This window comes from Bidens hawaiensis, unplaced genomic scaffold, assembly GCF_021521415.1.
Source record: "Bidens hawaiensis isolate Kalapana, Puna unplaced genomic scaffold, B.hawaiensis_p1.1 tig00035423_1, whole genome shotgun sequence".
Classification (NCBI taxonomy): Eukaryota; Viridiplantae; Streptophyta; class Magnoliopsida; order Asterales; family Asteraceae; genus Bidens; species Bidens hawaiensis.
The window spans coordinates 127,831-141,370 of record NW_027505365.1 but is presented as its reverse complement, the minus strand read 5'-3'; positions in this window follow the sequence as shown (position 1 = coordinate 141,370).

Below are 13,540 nucleotides of genomic sequence, written 5' to 3'. Positions count from 1 at the left end.
GCTTAACAAGATTAACTTGAGCTGTCCTATCTTATGGACATCATTTTGATTATATTACTTTTTTATTTATTGTGCTCTCTTTTGGTTGCTAAAACGAGCGTCAGTATCGTACAATTACCGTCAAAAACCGAAACATAACTTGCAGTATTCACGTTGTGCCACCGGCCCACCGCCGCATCGCGCAGGTTTCCCACCAGTAATTTATAATTCACATAAATGAAGTTATAATTAAGTCAAGGATGTTAGTTAAAGGCCACATAAAACCGTATAGGAAATTGACTCGACTAACCTTAACAATACGTGGAGCTCCAGGAAATCATACTGCCAACCGCCACCAGAGGTGGATCTACGCTCAAGCTACGGGATTCGGGCGACCCATGTGACAAAAATTAATTAGGGTTATATATAAGATAAAAAAGGAGAAAGAAAAAAGATGTTTGAGAAAGACGGTGACAGTAGCCGGCTGCCTGTTTTGCTAATCGGAAATAACCAGGAGGGGATGACTAGGAATGAGCATTTTATCCCAAATACCCGTACTTGTAGTCGTACCGATTTAGCCTATTCGGTACGTGTATTGGTACTCATTTTTGTTGAATTTTGGTACATGTACAAGTGGGTACATGTACGGGTAAGTTTGGTATTTTGTACTTGTTTGCAATATATAGAGGTTTAAATGAGATTATTCATATTTAATATATAAAACAAATTCTCCAAATATATTATTATTGAACAAGTACCAAATGTTTCTTCAATATTAAATAATATAATATCCAATAATCGAACCAACAAACAAATCACTTAAAGTCGATGATCGAATTAGAGTTCTTTAATACTATCTTATCATTAAATCGGTGACCAATTTGGTATTTGTACTAATTTGGTACCCGTCACGTACCTGTGCAATTACTGATACTCGAACTAATTCAATTTTTTGTTACACGTACTGGTATAGGTTTCAAGATCGATGAAGATTTGGAAATATAAAAGCAAAGTGCTACAAAAGTGGGTACCGTACTGAATGACCCGTACCCGTACTGTGACATCATGAAAATATCGAACAAAAAATGCCAAGTTTCTAAGGTCAATGGACCAAAAATGCATAATCCAAACCTAAAGGTTAAAATGAAAATTCTAATTTTCCTGACCCATCGCGATACGCGATGGGTCAGAAGAGGAACCCATTGCATATCGCGATGGGTTGTTTGACAAACGAGACGCGTGGCTTGCCACGTGGCACAACGTTCGCCACGTGTTAACATGTGTCACAACGTCTGCCACGTGGCGACACGTGGCAGCCTATATGGTGACTCAGTGAGCCAACGTCACGACACGCGACAGGCTAAGCCAAAGGGCCATCGCGTATCGCGATGGGCCCCTAAATTTGCCTATAAATAGAGGGCTACGGGTTCTTCACAAGTCACACCAAATTTACACATACATCTCTCTCTCTGACCTCTCTCTAGAACCTATAAATCACACCCTCGATCCATCTCGAAGTTCGTGCCCCGATTCCTCGATTTCTGTGCCCATACCTTGATAATCGTGCCACAATACCGACAACATACCATCGACGATCCAAGGTGTTGCTATCCCTGGAGATATGATGACTAGCCTCGTAAAGCGTGCCGATGAGTGGTGAAGTGTTAGTATACGTCGTTTTGCATGCCAAGGAAAGAGTGTCGAGATAAGGGTGCGATCAAGAAGATAAAGAAGGCGAAATGGCGTTAAAGTGTTGCTCAAGTGTGTAGGGTTCATAAGCCAATGAAGGTAGGCATAATGCCCGAATAAAATAATAATAAAATATTATAAAAGACTTAATACCCTAAGTCGAGGTTATACTCGATACCTCGATAAAATAAAAGAAACATATAACAAAGAAAAGAAAAGAAAGTGATATAAATGTTTATATATATATATATATATATATATTATGTGTGATTATATATATATATATATATATATACAATAATTCTTTGTTATAAATATTATTTAAGTAATAATAACTATTCTTAAATAATAAAGAAAAGAAATATACGTTTCTAAAAGAATAAGAAACGTAGGTTAACTTATAAAAGAAATATTATTTTAAACTAAAGGTTTAAAAGAAAGAAAATACTTTTTAACTAAAGGTTTTAAAGTAAAAAATATATAATCGAGACTAAAGGTCTTAAGCCGGATTGTATATCCGACTAACAAAATGTTATACTCGTATTATAGGTGCGAGATAGCAACGGGAAAGCCCCTCGGACGGTGTTTGAAGTCGATCCAAATCAAAATGTGAATACGCCCCAAACTTTACAAACTTATTTTCAAGCAAGTCAAACATGTTAAATGAAAAGTTTACATGAGACTAAGTGTCTCTAAAACATTTATAAACAAAGGTATAAACACTGGCCTCAGGCTATCGTGTACGTTTGTCTGGATCCTAACATATGTGATGGGCACATCACACCTGGTCACAATTACGCTGCTTGCGGGGAGTATGACCTTGTGTATACGCATAGGTACTCAACTAGTCGAACGCTGCGGTGTTTGTTGGGGTGTCTAGTGTAGACACTTGAGTTTATGAATTGTGTTGTTTAAACTTGTTTATTCCTAAGCCACGATGGGCCGAGACCTACGTAGTCTCGAGGGGTAATTAAGTAAAAGAAAATATTTTTAGCGTCAGCATATTCACCAGCATTCGTTGCTGGCGTATTTTCTTAACATTTTGTAGGTGATCAAAGTTAGAACTTGAAGAACGAAGTGCTCAAGATATCCGATGGCTTGGATCTTTTTGTATAAACTTAATATATATATATATATATATATATAATGGTGGTTTGTAATTAAACAAGTAATGCTTTTGTTTAAACTTTTAACGAGTATTTTATAATCCCGTCTTTTTGTATAATGTAAATATTACATTTTAAATCCACATGTTTATAAAAGACTTCCGCTTTAACACGTAACTATGATTTATTTACAAATGTGGTACCAACTGTTGGTCGCACGCCCAGCCTTAAGATGGGGGTGTGACACATATAATACCGAAAAATTTGGTACAAGTATTGGTACATGTTTTTATTGATTTTTGATACGAATACAATCGGGTATAGATATGGATACGGATACAACACCTGTCCCAAGCTCACCCCTAGGGGATGACGACGTGGGTTAAATTGTTGCATTAATTTTCAAGTTTCACTTTAGGCCCTGTAGATTTCTTTCATAATTAAATTACCTTCAAAGTTATTGAAGAAAAGTTCCAAAATACCTCTCCTAATTTCATCTTATAGCATCCTAAAGTAATTTTAGTTGACGGCTTCATTAACTATACTCTTATTTTGTTATTTATTTTTGTTGAAGTTTATAGTTGTTATTTTCATCTTATTAAAAATACATAAAACTATTAAGTGGTTTAGTTCTTGAAATCGGTTCGATCATTAAATTAGTATCTAACTTTACAATAAAATGAACCAGTCAAAGTTTTTTTCGCCTCACGATTGACTGATTTTGTTATGTAATTATAATAATTTAATTTGGTTTATCTTTTTATTATGTGACCCGATCTAACACCGCAGTTATCTTTTTTTATAAATTGAAATCTAAGGCAAACTAGATAATTACGGACATTAATCGAAATCTCGCGACTTGTTTATCTTTCTTGCACCAAAATTTACGGACATTAATCGAAATTGACTTGGTAGATCATTACTAATCAAAAATAGACTTAACCGACTTCGTTAATTAGGAAAACGAGAGCTATAATATACGAATTGATAAAAATAGATAAGCCGCCATAACCCATTTGGGGTTTACCCTCTGCAGATCATGATAACTCGATTAGACTCGTCTGTATCCTCTCTATGATGTCACAATTCTTAGCCCCATAATCAATTTCATGGTAACCCGCTGCATATGTTTAAATCGTTCATTTTCTTGGCCGACGCAGTTGTATGCCGTTCACCATCAATTCAATCGTTTTTCTGGTAATTTAATTATGTTTCTCATTCGTCGTAATACCTATAACAAAAGCCCTAACGCTAATCAAACTAATAATAAGCAGATCGATCAATTAGAGTTTTAGGGTTCATAGGAAATTAGGGGAAATATGGGTTTATTGTATAAAGTTTTATTTTCAGTTAATACTCAATTGAATTGATAGCCCAGCTGGTTGCTGGTGTTTGTTTAAGTTTGAGAACCGGCCAGGGGCGCGGGCTTGAGCCCCTCCGGACGCGGTTTTGGTTAGTTTTATTTTTGTTATTATTTATTCTAATTGTTAAAGGGTTTATGAATCAATATTAATTGATATTAATTATTAAATAAACATTATTTTTTAGGCCGACATATTTAAGTTACGCTTTGACAAAAATCTTGTTAAAAGCTTTCGTTTGCGCGTATATATATAGAGAAATGTTAAAATAAAAAGTAATGTTTTTCAGAAAAATGTAGGAAGAATTTTCTACCATTGGATTAACATCATCTATCAATGGTAGGATTGTAATCTTACTTTATTTTCTTGTTATGGTATGTTAATATATAATTAATAAAAATTAATTATGATCCAAAATTTGTTCCTTGTTAATAGACATTTAGTTAACAACCTAATTATATTTCCTAATTATATTTTCATGCACGATCGTATATTCTTGATCAATATCTCACACTATTAATTTTATAATATAATAAATATCTCACACTATCAATTTTATAATATGATAAATATCTCACGTATATTTTGGATCGATAGAATGAATTAATCTATAGTATTCTTATTTTTCGTATTCACTATCTCATTTATTAATATCAATTAATACGGAGACTTTCATTGAGGAACATCAATTAGGTAAAATTCTCATTGAGCCTTTATGTGTTTTGTTTTTTGGTGTGTTATATTCTTCTGAATTTTGTCAAACTATACAAATTTTGTTACGATGATTTGTTATTTGTCATTAGTGTGTGTTTAATAATTCATGACCGTACTTATGTTGTTATTTGTCATTAGTCGAGCCGCACCACAATTTTTTCTGAAATTTACGATTAACAAACAATGTATTTACAAATTATTTATTATTTGTTTGAATTTATTTTCAAACATGACGGCTCGATCTCACGTATATGATGCAAATTATCTTTTTTTATTGTTTTAATCTAAGTGCAAACAATTCTTTGGATATTTTTTACACTAACATTTGTTTATAAATTGAAATCAAAGGCAAACTAGATAATTATCTTTTTTTAACATATATTGTTTGTTAATCGTAAATTTCAGAAAAAATATGGTGCGGCTCGACTTATGCCTTCAAACAAATCCGGTGCGGATTGGATTACCGTTGTACATGAGGTTTTTTTTAATATGTTTTTTCAGTTCATAATTTGTATATAGTGTTTTTGTAATTAGACAATGTATAGTTTAGTTCATTCAAGATGTTGTAATGTTTATGGAATATTCAATAATGTTATGGTGTTTTATTTTATTGAATCATGTTATTAGTGTGCTTTTGTACACGAATATCGGTTCCTTGTAACTGTTTTGAATTAAGAACACAATGCTTTTGCTCGTTATGGTTGGTTATGATGTTCAAGATAGTGTGTTTTGCTCATGAATGTCGGTTATGAATGTCAGCTTATTTAAAATCCTTGTAATTGATAAAAAAACACATTGTAATATATATTTTGTTCATTAATGTTGGTTACGATGTTCAAGCTAATGTGTTTTTGTTCTTGGTGTTGTGTTTTAAATTTGGATTAAAATATGGTGTTTTTTTTTTAAATTTTGATTATTTTGATTTAAAACACACTGTTATATATCTTGTGATTTAAAACACACTTTTAAATTTGGATTAGAAATGATAATTATAGATTGATAATGTTTTCATATATAATATAACACACTGGACGATTTTCTTTGTGGTTTGAAATATACTTTTCGTTGATAATGTTTCTGGTAATATGTTTTAATTAATCTTCTCTGTAGTTTGAAGTTATACTTATTGTGTTTTAATTATTGGTGTTAGGTCTAGAGCAACATGTTGGTGTGTTTTTAACGTGAGTGTCTTACCGGCGACGCAAGCCGGTAAGAAGACGATGGCGGTGAGAACGTATGATGTAAGGCCCCGAACCCGGTGACCCTACTTTAGCGTCGGATTTACTCATAAACACAGTTCTTCAAATCAGAGTTTATTAAAACTTTTCGCGGAATATAAAACATCAATCATTTGTTACAAAACATTAAATTTTTTCTTTGATACCATAACACAAAACTTTATATTTAAAACATCTTTACTTCTTTACTTCTTTCTTCAGATGCCAGCTGTTCAATCCATGCCGTGTGTCATCCTCATGCTAACTCTATAATCAGCTCACCTGCGTGCATACTAAAAGTCAGCTACGCTGAGTGAGTTCTAGTTAATCGAACGCCATACAATACATACACATACATACATATCTGTAGATACATATCCATACTTCACTAGTTACCCTTCTGTTCTACATACATACTTGCTACCATACATACATACATACATATCTACAATCACTAACCTCAGTCTACCGAGAGTACGTTCATAGTTCACCGTCTATAACTGTACTCAAGGTCGTGAACACGTACAAGGTTCGCAGTCCTTACCTATGTTCACCATTTATGGTACGTACAAGGATCGCGGTCCTTTCCTATACCATAGTACATCCACAACACGTACAAGATTCGCAGTCCTTCCCTATGTTGCAACCTAATTCATAGCACGTACGAGGTTCGCAGTCCTCCCCTATGCTACAAAATCAGCACGTATAAGGTTCACAGTCCTTTCCTATGCTAAAATACATCCACAACACGTACAAGGTTCGCAGTCCTTCCCTATGTTGCAACCTAATTCATAGCACGTACGAGGTTCGCAGTCCTCCCCTATGCTACAAAATCAGCACGTATAAGGTTCACAGTCCTTTCATATGCTGAAATACATCCACAACACGTACAAGGTTCGCAGTCCTTACTATGTCGAACGTAGAACTCACATGCCATTCGTGTACATATATACACATACTTACATTATAACATAAGAACACTCTAGGCATCCTTTACCTCATTCATTTAACAACCATACCCCTTGTCGTTACGTGCAATATCCGAAGATCGTTCACGCCCCGACAAGTATTCATTTGAAATATTCATACATCTTCGATATATAATATTCGTACCTTTATTTTTAACCTGACAGTACGCGCAATATCCGAAGATCGTTCGCGTACCGACAAACAATCATTCATATCTATCACACATATCACATATGACATACACTTATCACTTAGGATAAATGTATTAACAACACATCGAGTATGCACACAGCCCCGAAAACATAACAAGGAATGGGGCTAGAAACTCACCTGAACACGGTTACGTTCACCGTTAATCGTAATCCCTTTCTTCAGCTGTGCACGGCTGACTGTATAACAAGTACACGTATCATACAACTATCACTACTCATATCATCTTTCCAGTCTTAACTACTACCCACAACGAACGGGGGTCCGGGGGCAGCGCCCCTGGCAGCGGGGTCTAGGGGCGGCAGCCCCTAGCAGGGTCCAAGGGACAGAGCCCCTGGCTGGGGTCGAGCTGCCAGGTCAGCTTGGAAAAATTTTATTTACATTAACTGTCTTAACACATTTTCCATTAGGTTTTTAATTTATTTTCTAAGCGAACTTAACTTTAGGCGAAGTTAAACCTTAAGCGAACTTAGCTTTAGGCGAAGTTAAACCTTAGGCGAACTTAGCTTTAGGCGAAGTTAAACCATAGGCGAACTTAGCTTTAGGCGAAGTTAAACCTTAGGCGAACTTAGCTTTAGGCGAAGTTAAACCTTAGGCGAACTTAGCTTTAGGCGAAGTTAAACCTTAGGCGAACTTAGCTTTAGGCGAAGTTCATCAGGCGAACTTAGCTTGCAGGCGAAGTTCATCAGGCGAACTTAGCTTGCAGGTGAAGTTGTCGTCTGCAGGTTCTGTTCGCTCTTAAATCCTTCGTTCCTTAACCAAATAACTCGATTTAGGTACCCATGGAATCGTCTGACCAGCGCCTACAAACCCCAACTATCAAATCGACCTAACATCGATGTTTAGAGGGTGCGATTTAGGCATATAGGTTACGGGTCCTTTTTATCAATCGATTAACCCATCAAATCATAACCATTTTCAGTAAGATTAGCTTTGTTGGATTCGTTTTTACTATACAAACTCAGATCTATCATTTCTCAAATCAAACCGAACCTATACGAACGATTTCTAGCTATAAACGTACCTTGAACGAGTCGAACTACGAACACGGTTAAGCCTTGATGTTGTTTTGGTCCGTCACGACGTTCCAGCACCAACAAGCTCGGGTTTTCGCCTTCGGGTCTTGGTTCGGGTCGTGTGTGTTTTGGGTGTGTGTATGGAATATGTGAGAAATGGTGGTTAAGGGTATTTATATTTGGGATCATGGGCTTAAGCCCATGGACTCTCCTTCCTTCTTTCATAACCCAAGTCCATAACCCATATCCATTACCCAACACTAGCCCGACCCATACCAACTCCTACTCTATTTATTTATTTCCCGATAACCCGACTAAACCTTCCCTCTATTATTAATATCATTTTGGAAATTTCGGGATGTTACATATGATGAGGAATTATGAGTGCGTTTTTTTATTCATAATTGTTGGTTCCTCTGTAATTGTTTTTGAATCAAGAACATGGTAATTTTTTTTTTGTGAATGGTTGTTATCATGTACAGGTTTGTGAACATTAGTGTATTTTGATTATTTTTTAACTAATAAAAAGATATTATATTGGTAACCATTTTTGGAAGAACAAAGGTTGATTGCATAAAAATAGGAGATTCCAAATCTACTAGACTAAATTACTCTTTAACACACCAATCTAACCTTTTAAAATAAAACACTCCTCAATTTGTTCCATCTTTCAATCTTGACCATTGACCACCAAGATCTAACCATCCAGATTACTTCCTACACTTTTTAGACACATTCAGTTTTTTAGGATAACCCCTCCCTATATATATTATAAGTATATTTTAGTAATAATAAATCAACGTTACTTTGTTAAAGCCCGACACCAATATTGGTGTTTTCTTGTCGTTGGACGTCTTTTATAAACTTATATTTATTGTATATATCAAATAAATACTAAACGTATTTTATAGATTTTCGTTAAAAGATTTAAGCAAAATATTTATTTTACATCTTAATACATATTATATTTATTTATTTATACATAATTAATTATTTGTTTGTTCGGATAATTATAAGTATGTTCCAAGTTATATTTATCTAATTATTTTATTTAATTTGTATATTTCATTATATATTTATTTAGATATTATTATTGTAAGCATATCGTATATTTTAATTATTTAAAGTTATTTAAGTAAATGAAGTTTATATTTTATCAAGAATAATCAATAGTATCTTATAAATGATAATAATTAACCATATTTTAAATGTGTGACAAACAATAACATTAATCTTAACAATAATAATTATTGAAGAAATACATCGATCAATTAATAAACATCCTAATCCCAAACCTAACTCAATTCACCACACATATTAATTCATTATACGTGTTGTCTCATTACTAATTAATCCATATTATTATATTTAACTAGGAGTCCTTGTTGGTGTATTCCGAAGGGTTCATCTTTCTCTCATCATCATTTTATTTTCGTTCCTCCTATCAGGTGAGTAATCACTCCCCTATTTTATTTGTTTTTCAAATGTTTTGAGGACACATGCGTACCATTTATCAAATTATTTATCTTATTATTTCTCAAACGCAAACTGTGATCTTTGTGTTGTGTATCAACTGAATGACTGCCTGTTACTTGTTATTTGCTTACTTGCTTACTTGAATCGCATTCGGAGAAGTCCAACATAATCTCATTATAGTATGATCATACGACCGTCGTGGTGGCAGGAGCCCGATCACATTGGCAATGGTTTCACCGACACTCAATACTTGCTTAACGATTTCATTGTTTATACTCACAGATAACAGTTTTGCCTACTTTTATATATTCATTTATAACATTATATATTACCATTTTTGTTTGTGTCAAAACTGGTAATCTACACACTAAACATGTGTTGTTGAAAAATATATATTTTGTACGCATTTGCAGGTTATAGATTTGGATTGCTTATCGAATTGAAGCTCACGTAGAGACGACTTTAGGATAATAAACATATACAAGAATAGTTGGTTTTATATTTGTAATTTTTTTATGTTTGTTGTATTTAAATTTTGTTTGATAATAAATAAATTAGATATTGACGCTTTATAATTTCATGATAGTACCTTGAGAGCTGTGGCAATCAGATCACGCCCCGATATTTCCGTCATAGGTTGGGGTGTGACACTAACAGTTGTTTATAAATTGAAATCAAAGGCAAACTAGATAATTATCTTTTTTTTTACATATATTGTTTGTTAATCGTAAATTTCAGAAAAAATATGGTGCGGCTCGACTTATGCCTTCAAACAAATCCGGTGCGGATTGGATTACCGTTGTACATGAGGTTTTTTTAATGTGTTGTTTCAGTTCATAATTTGTATATAGTGTTTTTGTTAATTAGACAATGTATAGTTTAGTTCATTAATGATGTTGTAATGTTTATGGAATATTCAATAATGTTATGGTGTTTTATTTTATTGAATCATGTTATTAGTGTGCTTTTGTACACGAATGTCGGTTCCTTGTAACTATTTTGAATCAAGAACACAATGCTTTTGCTCGTGATGGTTGGTTATGATGTTCAAGATAGTGTGTTTTGCTCATGAATGTTGGTTATGAATGTCAGCTTATTTAAAATCCTTGTAATTGATAAAAAAAACACATTGTAATATATATTTTGTTCATTAATGTTGGTTACGATGTTCAAGCTAGTGTGTTTTTGTTCTTGGTGTTCTTGGTGTTGTGTTTTAAATTTGGATTAAAATATGGTGTTTTTTTTTAAATTTTGATTATTTTGATTTAAAACACACTGTTATATATCTTGTGATGTTTTTTGTGTTGACTTTTAAATATGGATTAGAATGATAATTATAGATTGATAATGTTTCCATATATAATATAACACACTGGACGATTTTCTTTGTAACAATACACAAAATATAATTTGTCAACACGAATGTTGGTCAGCAATTTCATAGTTTTGAGTATATATAATATGAGGCAAAATCCACAACTCGTATATGAAACTATAAATAAAAGCAACAATTGCAGTATATAAATCATAAATAAATGAGGATCATTTCTAATCGGTAACAACCGACATACTCGGATAATGAGGCCCTATTCTACTAGCACAAGGCTAAGATAGTTAGGGGTGCATGTGATCATACTTATTGAGGCTCAACAACAACATCAAAGTAAACAATCGTGCACATAAAGCATATGAAACATATAACACACAATAGAGAACACACAATATAGCAAGTATTCTAACTATCATACACCCTAGAGTTTGTGGTTTGAGGATCGAGTATTATAAATCATTCTTATTTTGAATAAGTATGTATGTTACCCCTAAAGTATAAAAAGGAAAACGGGGGATGAAATGTACTCACATGAAATAAGTAACTTGAAGGATTAGTTTGCGAATAAATGGAAAGGTAAGTTCAACTAGCAAGACCTAGATTAAAAAGGGTCTTGAGTTAGTAGATGGTCTTAAAAGATTTAAAGTAAAATAACATGACAAGTAAGATATATAATTAAAGTTTGAGAGTTAAAGTGTAAATACATAAGAAATTAAAGTAATAGTTTTTGAAAAGTAAGTTTACTTGAAATCGGGTCTCAGTATTCTATTCATTAGTTTTACTTAACCTTTGTTAAGTAAATATTTGGGTATAATTATGATATTGCAAAACTCTTTGTTAAATAGATACTAAGACGAGATTTTACGAGTGTTCGGATTTGTCGGTTCGAGTCTTGATAATGGGTCAAGCCTGAAGTCGAGATTCCAAAGTTATAACTGTTATGAGGTAACTCAATGAATAAAAAGAAACTTAACCAAGTGTGTAGTTTTAGTAAGAAGAACCTCAACGCCCATTAAGCGGGTGTTTGGCTTTGTCGGTCCAAACTTTTTATAAGATTAAGTTGGATCCGATATACCAAATATTTTGAGAAAACAATTAAAATTATTTTATACTATAGTTTTAAACATAACTAGTGTGTCTTAAGCGAGTGAACTTGGTTTAGTTCGGTCTTGGTTCGGTCCTTGACTCGGAATAAGGCCGAGGATGGTTACCACATACCCAATGTCATAGAACTCATAAAAATAAACTTAGAAATGATAATACTCAATTTTTACATACAAGATGTTAATAGTAAAGTATTTAAACAAAAGTTCGGTTTTGGTTCGGTCCTTGACTTGTAATGAAACTAAGGATGGTTGCCACATACCCAAATACCATCGAACTATAAAAATGATTTGGATACTAAATTAACTAGAAACTAAACAATAATAGTAAGCTTAAACATATTTAAAGTGTTAACAAGGACTACAACGAGGGCCGGCTCTGAGATTTGAAAAACAAAATTTGGGCCAAAGGCGAAAAATATTTTGGGCCTAAAGTAAAATGAGTACTTTTTTGGGTTTAAACAATTAAATTTTTAAATTGGCTTCCTTGTTATGATTTGGTTAATGTAACATCCTGTTTTCTAGTTTCGGTTATTAAAATGAAAATATGAGTTATTATGAGTTGGGCTAATGTTGCGTTATATGGATATGGGTTATGGACTTGGGTTGCAAAGGAAAGAAGGAAAGACCATGGGCTTAAGCCCATGATCCATAATTATATAAGTCATAATTACCCAATTTAATCATTTATTTCAGATATATTCCATACACCACCAAAACACACACTTAAGCTCTCTCTAATTTCTCTCCTTTCTCTAGCCGAACCAGGATAGAAAAACCGATCTGTAGGTTCCCAGCCGGATCTACACGAGATATCTCGTTCTACGTAGGTGCGGAATCCCTACGTAAGACGTTACGAGCGTAGAAGACAAAACGATTAAACACGTTACAATAAACACAAACACGTTATATTGCAACCGTAAACACGTGATACAAAGATCACCAAATACAGACTCTCTCTAACTCGTTCTCTGAATTAACTCGTTGAATTATATTCTCTAAGCCGTAACCTACGACATATATATCACGACAACTTCGCCTGGCATGTTCAGGCGAAGTTGTCCCTAACTTCGCTTGTCTAACAAGTTCGCCTATATCAGCGAACTTGTTAGCAACTTCGCTTACATACAAACTCAAATCCAAACGACTCGATTACAGACACTAGACACTGAACTACTGACATCATGTACCAACAGACTCCCCCTTGGCAGTAGCTTCATCTCTTTATCTTCAAGCACATGTCTCGTAATCTTCAACGACCTTGCATCTTCATCTTCAAGCATGAACTCCTTCGCGTACACAAACTGATACAATTCTTTGATATTTCTTCGCTTCGTCTTTCCAAGCAGGAATATAAAAGATTTTCTTCT